Here is a 9,120-nt window from a genome sequence, read left to right as displayed (position 1 = left end):
GCATGGGGTAGAGCTGACATGATTGATTGGTTTAATGTGGGACAGGAGCCAGAAGTGCAAGGTGCTATACAGACTTTGGCCAGACGGTGGCGCTGTTCCCTAGAACAGGATCACACAGGTAAATTGTAAAGATGTTGCCTTCCAGGAACCTGTGGAGTTAAAACGTAGGTTGGTGTACAGACTGGGAACTGAGGTGTAAAAGTCATCGGTCTGTGAAAAATAGAGTATCTTGGGCTGTGTGTGTCACACAGTCACAGGACATTCAGGGGATGAACAAATGGGTAAGGGAAGGCTTCCCCACAAAGAAGAAATGTTTCTTCTAGACGAGTGTGAGCAAGGCTGAGGGCTAACTCAGGACTAGCAAAGTCCCCCAAGTCCTTCTGAAATCCCTAGCTGTGTGAAACAGTCTTTGGGAACAGGGACTGTCAGGAACATAGACGGCATGGTGCTAACACACCAACAAACACACTACAGAAACTGGGAATGGCTTATAAGACAAATTAATGAGGACAGCAAAATACCCTGTAACCACATTCCCACCCCCACCTCACCCCTACCCCACCAGACACAGACTGCACACGCATGCTCGTGCACAGACACATGCATGCACGTTCTTGGTCAGGCAAAGTGGTTCATATCTGTATCATCCATTTTCAAAGAGATAAAAGTAAGCCGTTGTAGAGGCTGAGCAGGCAGCCCAGTTGATGGATTGCTTGCTGAGGATACAAGAGGCCCTGGGTTCTGTGCCATCGTATGTCATATACAAATCCCTAGTACTTGGGAGGTAGGGAGAGTGAGTTCTCTGTGAGTTCAAGTGCAGCCTCTGCTACATACAGAATGTGGGGTCAGGCCGGGTCACATGAGACTGTCTCATAATGATGATGATGATGACGACGACAGGGGTTGGATGGGGATCAGGGAATATAGGAGAGCCACTGCTAAGAGACAAGACAATCAGATGCCTTTAATCCCAGCGCTTAGAAGGCAGAGGCAGGTAGATCTCTGTGAGTTCAAGGCCAGACTGTTCTACAGAGAGAGTTCCAGAACAATCAGGGTAGATCAGGCTGGCTTTGAACTCAGAGATGAGCCTGCCTCTACTTCCTGAGTGCGGGGATTAAAGGTGCACACCACCACACTGGGCTCTGAGACTCACTTTTACCAAGAGTGAGAAAGAAGGAGAATGAGACCTGAGCGGACATGTTACTGTTTCCAGCGAAACCACAGGAGCGTGGTTCATTGGCTAGGCAGACAAGGGTGCAGCGCTGACTGAGAAGGAAGGGAAGCCGCTCAGTTGCTGAGCAACTGGCCCCATTCTCTAAGCCACTTTCAGCTGCAACCACTGTCGGCGCCAGCACCGACACGGTACCGAGAATCGGGCGAAAGCCTACAGGATGAAAGAAACACACACACACAGGTTATCGTGTCAAGCCAGGAGAGGAGGAGAGGAAGAGAGAGAGAGAGAAAGAGAGAGAGAGAGAGAGAGAGAGAGAGAGAGAGAGAGAGAGAGAGAGAGGGGGAGGAAGAGCGGAAGGAAGAGTGAGAGTGAGGAAGAAGAGTGAGAGTGAGGAAGAAGAGTGAGAGTCTCCTGTAGCTTTATTCACCACTTATATACCCAAGTCTCCAGGTAGAAAATAACTGGGAAGCACAGTGGGAAACCCTGGCTCCTGACTACCTGGCTAGTGACTTCGGTAACAAAAGACCGACTAGGAGACCTGAATTAATTAGGGAGAAGTCCAGCCTAAATCTCCAGGATAAAGGCTGAGGAAGCAAAAGGCAGAAGTAAATTGACCACCACCCAGGTGTGGTCCAGGTGTGTCAGTTCCACATGCATCAGCCGGGCTCAGCAGAGGTCATGCAGTGGAGATATCGGGTGTTTACTACTTGGTCTTTTCTTCCTGTGCCGTAAATACATGGGAGAGGCCTCTGTCCAACAATCCCATGACTTCTTAACTGTGGCCATACAGTTACAAAGCGGCCAGGCCCAAATCCAATATGGCTCTCTACAAACCACAACATGATATAAAGGAGAAAGGTATGGAGAAATCCAGGGCTTGTCGCAGAGTCCTCACGAATGTGATTAAACAGCTCAATGAGATGAGTCTTGCCATCTGGTTCTGAGAGAGGCTACCTGTTCAGACAGCAGTGATGACCCAGCCTAGAATCACAATGGCCACCTCCCCCACACTGCACATTTATTTCCTTCCCAGGCTGAGGAGGGAAAGGGATCTCTTCATGCATTCTTGGGATAATTTAGGGGAACCTATTTTGCTGTTAGGCGTTAAATCTAATAGGGTCGCATGCGTGGCAAAAGTCAAGAAGTCGGGGGTTGGGGATTTAGCTCAGTGGTAGAGCGCTTGCCTAGCAAGTGCAAGGCCCTGGGTTCGGTCCCCAGCTCCGGGGAAAAAAAAAGACAAAAAAAAAAAGACAAAAAAAAAAGTCAAGAAGTCTTCTGTAAAAGTCAAAAGTGTGGGTGCGTAGGGTGGGCACAGAGGATTTGCAGCAGAAAAGCCCCCCCCAAGGGGTAGGGACCCAGTTGTTATGCCAAGAGGTCATTAAAGTGAAATGTGACCCTACCCATAAAGGCAAGGTTTCAGTTCTCACTAGGAGGAATAAAAGACAAAGATCTGAGCCACTGTTGACACTTTCTTTGGGCAGACAGGTGGGACATCCAGCAGCCACACCCTCTCAACTGTGGTGTGTTCTCCTAAGGAGCTGCCTGACACCACACTGCCAGCACATCCATTGTCCTCGTCATAGACAATGGGCAAGGTTAGAGGCCTAGGTTTCTGGAGCAATACCTAGAGGAGGCTTCCAACTGTTATGTCTCCAGGCCCAGCCAAGTACCTGATAGCAGAAAAGGAAGAAGAGGGCCTTATACAAGAGCTAATGGAAACAAGAGAGCTGTTACTATCTCCTTTTATTAGCCCTGAGTGGCCGGTAAAAAAAATGACTCATAGCCTGTGACACACACCAGTTGTTACAAACCACAGGATTCTTTGACAGACTAGTATGCAAGGACATCCCGAGTGCCTTTTTTGGGCGCTTCATTGCATGTAGAGGAAGAACATCAGTTTGCCTCCCTTACTTTGAGTTACAGGACATCCTCAACACTATTGTGCCCTAAGTCCCCTGATATTTGCCCCCAGGGGACAGGGTAACAGAGAGCTAGGATCCTGTGACAGCTGATCCTCACTGTCATTTTGATTGGATTGTGAATCACCTGAGAGACTGGGGAAGCACACCTGAGGTGTATGGATGGGAGTGCTCCCAGGAGAAGTGACTGAAAGTGACCTACCCTGAACAGGGGGACCACTGTCCTACAGACTAGGGTTCCAGACCCTAAAACAGGACAAGAAAAAACCCAACCCAGGTATAATTACAGACATAAGTCTGTAATCTCAGCACTTGGGAGGTGGAGGCAGGAGGATGAAGAATTCACATGATTGGAAACCCTGTTTCAGAGGTGGGTGTGGGGGGTGGGAGAAAGAGAGAGGGAGAGAGAGAGAGAGAAGAGAGAGAGAGAGAGAGGAGTTGAGGCACAACGTCGAGTCCTTATTTCTGTTCTACTATGTCTTCCTTAACATGATGAATCCTTGAAAGTTGTGAAAACAAGGGGGCTGGAGAGATGGCTCAGTGGTTAAGAGCACTGACTGCTCTTGAGTTCAAATCCCACCAACCACATGGTGGCTCACAACCATCTGTAATGAGATCTGGTGCCCTCTTCTGGTGTGTAGGCATATATGTAAGCAGAATGCTGTATACATAATAAATAACTTTTTAAAGAAGGATCAATGTTAAAAAAGAGAGAAAAGAAAGAAAAGTTAAGCCCAGCAAGATACTGTCCCCAAATCACCAAACCCCAAACGAAACACGTGTAGCAAACTATCTGAAGGAGGCATTGGAGAGTGTGTGTCTGCTCTGGGAGGCTATCTTAGGCCAGTGGTTCTCAACCTTTCTACTGCTGTGAGCTTCTAATGCAGCTCCTCATGCTGTGGTGACCCGACCAAAAAAATGATCTCGCCAGGCACATAGCCACACCTAGATGGAAAGAAAACTTGTCTGTGTCCTCCCAAAAAAAAAAAAAAAAAAAAAAAAAAAAAAAAAGATCTCACTGCTACCTTATAAAAGTAATCTTGCTACTGTTATGAATTACAATACAAATACCTGACATGCAGGATATCTGATAGGTGACCTCATAGGGGTCAGAACCCACAGGTTGACAACGGCTTCTCTACGGCCACCCATCTATAAGCAGGGTCCCCCCCCCCAAAAAAAAAAAAACAAACCTGCCCCTTTGGGCCAGCAAAATGGCTTAGTGAGGAAGGTGAGTCCCACGAAGCCTGGTGACCTGGGTTGGATCTTTGGGACACACACAGTGGAAGGACAAGTGCAAGTTGTTCCTCTGACCTCTGCTTGTGCTCCACCCCGACACATGCACACACAGGGGCAGGTAGATTTCTGTGACTTTAAGGATCGTCTGATCTGCATAGAGAGTTTCAGACTAGTCAAAGTCTCAAAACCCAGAATTTTTAAAAGTAGGAACTGGAGCTAGAGAAATAGCTCAGCTATTAAAAAGTACTCCCTGTTCTTACAGAGGACCCGCATGGCAGCTCAGTCGAGATACTTGGGACATTGCGGCCCCTGGGAGCCTGGACCTGGTTGGAGGACTCAAACTAACAGCTAGTGGAGTGCAGCAAGCAGCCGCAGCTGGACGCCAGGGCTTAGATATTTTGCACAGAAAAGGGAACTTCACCCAACAGGCAAAGAGGAGGGCTTCGAGGCTTGGCTTGACAAACACCAAACAGGAAAGCACCTGCTATATTTTTACTGACTCCTGAGAGGGAGCCTGTAGGCTGGTGCTGGCGCCACAAGTCTCAACCTAGAGAAGAGCACCATGGCCTGTATAGGTGGAGCCCAGGGGCAACGGCAGGCCGTGGAAAAGGAACCTTCCCACCAAGGGTATCCGTGGAAGCCAATGACCAATGGCAGCTGCTCAGAACTGGCATTGCTCAGCAAAACCCGAATGTACTGTCACCAGGGATGTGTCAGGCCACCCAGGACTGACGTGAAAAACTTCAAGACCACAACTGATACTCAGTCAGTGTTTGTGGACACTAACTAGACGGCAGAGTGGCCGAGAGATTCCCAGGAGATATGGTCTAGGCACTTAAACCCAAATGGTTCTGGTGGATAGACCGCCTTCAGGGTAGACTGTTTTCCCTGTGTGTGACACAGCAGTCTGCGTCTGAACAGAAAATGGAGACTCTGCAATACATTTGTTTTGTTTTGTTGAAATACTTTCGTTGCGTAGCCCGGACTGGCCTGAAACTGATTACATAGACCAAATTGGCGTCAAATGTGCAGCCAAGATGAACTTGGTGGCCCATACCTTTAATCCCAGTGCTCAGAGGCAGAGGCAGGCGGATCTCTGAGCAGAGTTCAAGGCCAGCCTAGTCTATAGAGAGAGTGCTAGGCCAGTCAGGGCTATGTAGAAAGACCCTGTCTTAAGACAGAGCATCAGAGTACAGCACCGGTACTTAGGAAGAGTAGACAATCCTCTTCCTAATTCCTGGTCTGAAAAGAATTCTTAGCTGGACCCAGGGAAGGTTGGAGTGGCAGGGGAATGGTGTTGCAGTAAAAATATAACCACCCGTACCGTTCCTCACTTTCTCTCCCTCCCAGGCTCCCTCCAACCCGGGTGATACTCGAGGCGGGGGGCACCTCGCCCTGCCTTCACGCACAGCTCCATCCCATCTCACACTACAATGGCTGCTCTCTGAGCCCACGGCAATCTCTCCACCTATCTAGTCCCCAGGGGTTGTTACCACACCAGGCATGCACAGCCCAATTCCGTGGCGGGCCTGGTGCACTCCGACGCCAAACACTCTCTTAAGTTGGCACATGAAAGAACACACCATACAATATCCTCTGATCCAATTGATAAGATATACCTTGCCCATCTAGACAGCACAATATCCTGTACACACCCGTCCCTTAAGAATAGTCACAACAACCTGCAACTATGCGCAGAGAAGAATCTTAACATCTGCCACCAAGTTCTCCCAGCTCCTTCTCCTCGCTCCTGCCTCCTCTCTCCTCTTCTCCCTCCCTTCTAAAACCTCTGTTCCCTCCTCCCCTCCAATGACAGACCTTGTTCTGCCTTGTCTGTCTTCACCTGCATAATGACATCAACCTACAGGATGGCACTATTGGACACAGCTATGACAGAGCCCTTGTTATTGCTGTATGGTGAGGCTGGACCACAGTCTAAACCAAGTTTTGGCCAAGTGTGCTATGATTCTTCCCCAGGCCCGAGGAGGCCAGCAGACTCCATTTTGTAAGAGACTACACTCTGCTGCCATTTTATATCCCCCTTTTAAAAAATATTTATTTATTTTATGTATATGATATACTTTAGCTGTCTTCATGCATATCAGAAAAGGGTGTTGGATCCCATTATAGATGATTGTGAGCCACCAAGTAGTTGCTGGAAATTGAATTCAGGACCTCTGGAAGAGCAGTCAGTGTCCTTAACCACTGAGCCATCTCTCCAGTGCCCCCATCCCTCCTTCTTGTTTCAGGTGCATGCAGGCTTCCTTCCTGGAGGCCACTAAAGCTACAAAACTGCTTGGTGTTGGCTTAGTGCCCTGTCTCAGTGGAAGAGAGACCAGTGTGTGCTGTTACCAGGCCCCTCTTCATTTTCCCATGGCCTAGAGCCTTCAGGAGCTACCACAAAGCTGATCTCAGTTTTGTTGACTATAAGTAATTGACGGCCTGGATCTGTTTGGGCTTGTTGTCAGCAGAGAAAGAAGAAAACTTTTGGGAGGCAAGGCTGTTTTATTCTAATCTAGGGTGTGAGTGTGAGTGGGGGGTAGGATAGAGAGAGAGGGGGGAGAGAGAGGGAGAGAAATTGTGTGTTTGAGCAAGGGATTACTTATCCAAGACTGAGACTCAACTCTCTGTAGTTAGGGTGAATGTGAACTTCTGATCCTACTTGAGACTCTCAAATTCTGAGATTACAGGTTTGTGCCTGGTTTATGTAGTTCTTGGGATGAAACTAGGACTTCATGCATGCTAGGCAAGCACTGATCTATTCTACTCACACACACACACACACACACACACAGACACACAGAGACAGACACTGACACACACACACACACACAGACACACAGAGACAGACACTGACACACACACACACACACACAGACACTGACACACACACATGTTTATTTATTTTATGTGAGCACACTGTCTCAAAGAGGGCATCGGACCCCATTACAGATGGTTGCGAGCCACCATGCAATTGCTGGGAATTGAACTCGGGACCTCTGGAAGAGCAGTCGGTGTTCTTAACCACTGAGCCTTCTCTCCAGCCCCCTGACCTATATTTCAGCAGATAATTATAAAAAATCATCAAAATGCACCTCAAGATTTGTAAATTTAAGCCAGGCAGTGGTGGCATCCACCTTTAATCCCAGCACTCAGGAGGCAGAGACAGGTGGATCTGAGTTCTAGGCCAGCCTGGTCTACAGAGCGAGTTCCAGGATAGCCAGAGCTACACAGAGAAACCCTGCCTCAAAAACCAAAAGCAAACAAAAAATATTTGTAAAATACCTGAATTAAAAAACAAAAACAAGGACCCTGGCTGCTCTTCCAGAGGTCCTGAGTTCAATTCCCAGCAACCACACGGTGACTCAGCCATCTGTAATGAGATCTGGTGCCCTCTTCTGGCCTGCAGGCATACATGCAGATAGAATGCTGTATATATAATAAATAAATCTTTTAAAAACACTTAAGAGAGGGGTTGGGGATTTAGCTCAGTGGTAGAGCGCAAGCGCAAGGCCCTGGGTTCGGTCCTCAGCTCCGAAAAAAAAAAACATTTAAGAGAGAAACAAGAGCCTTTGAGAATAATGTTTCAAATAAATAAATAAATAAATAAATAAATAAATTCAATGGAAAATTAGGAAATAAATCTCCCAGACACAGGGCAAACACAAAGAGTCAGAGAGGATTATATACTGGTGGAGACCTACATCTTGGCATCAGGCACGTCAGCTGGTGTATATCCCTAGAAAAGTGACCCTGAAGGTGATACAAGAAATGAGAGCTAAATAATGAGATTGCGTTTTCTAATTAAACAACTAAAAATTTGTTTCAGAGATAACTTTACTGCTTTTTGACAGGGGAGCAGGTATGGTCTTTTCTAGGAGCTGGAGGAGGCCAAGAATCATCCATCATATCAGAGCTTACGTTTTGCCCAGGAAAACTCACCATCTCGCTGCTGCATATCTGTCCAAAGATAACGTCTCAGTCTGCGTGAGCTGCTGTAACAAATACCATAAACTAGGTAGCTTATAAATAACAGTTTGCTTCTTACACTCCTGGAGAATGAGACAAGAGTAGATGGGAGGTGTGCATGTGTGTGTGGGAGGGGAGAAAGAGAGATGGGGGGTGGGGACTTTCTGGTATATAGATGACTTCTTCTGGCTGTGTCCTCAGATAGTGGAAGGGACAAAGCAGCATGGTTTTCTTCCTGGGGTGCTTTAAACTTTTTCTACATTTCTTATTCCCTCCCCCTCTCCCCCCCTCCCCCTTTTCCCCTCTCAGTGTGTGTGTGTGTGCACGTGCACGTGCAGTCACTGTGGCAGGTATGTGGGAGATTGGAGGAATCCTTTCCTTCCATCACGTAGATTCTGGAGATCAAGCTCAGGTCATCAGGCTTGGTGGCAAGCATCTTTATTCACTGAGCCACCTCACTGACCTCTGGGTTGCTTTTATTTTGAGGCAGGGTCTCATCATGCTGCCCAGGCTGGCCTGGGACTCACCAAGATCTGCCTTGTCTCTGCTTCTTAACTGCTGGGGGTGGGGTGGGGGGCTAGACTCTGGGGTGTTTTTATAAGGACAGGGTAATCTGCTTGCTAAGGGCTCTGCCTTCATGAGCTTATCTTAATCTCGACAAAGCCCCACCTCCCAATATGGTCAAATCTGGAGACAGAACTTCAAGATGTGAACCTGGGGTTAGGGATAGTTTACACCACATAGTAAAATTTGTTTTGCTCTGTAGCCCAGGCTGGTATCCATTTGCTGGGATTCTCTTGCCTCAGATTCACAAGAGTT

Source organism: Rattus norvegicus, chromosome 1 (assembly GCF_021556685.1).
Source record: "Rattus norvegicus strain SHRSP/BbbUtx chromosome 1, alternate assembly SHRSP_T2T, whole genome shotgun sequence".
Taxonomy (NCBI): Eukaryota; Metazoa; Chordata; class Mammalia; order Rodentia; family Muridae; genus Rattus; species Rattus norvegicus.
The sequence above is the reverse complement of the archived record's forward strand: the minus strand, read 5'-3'. Positions refer to the sequence as shown.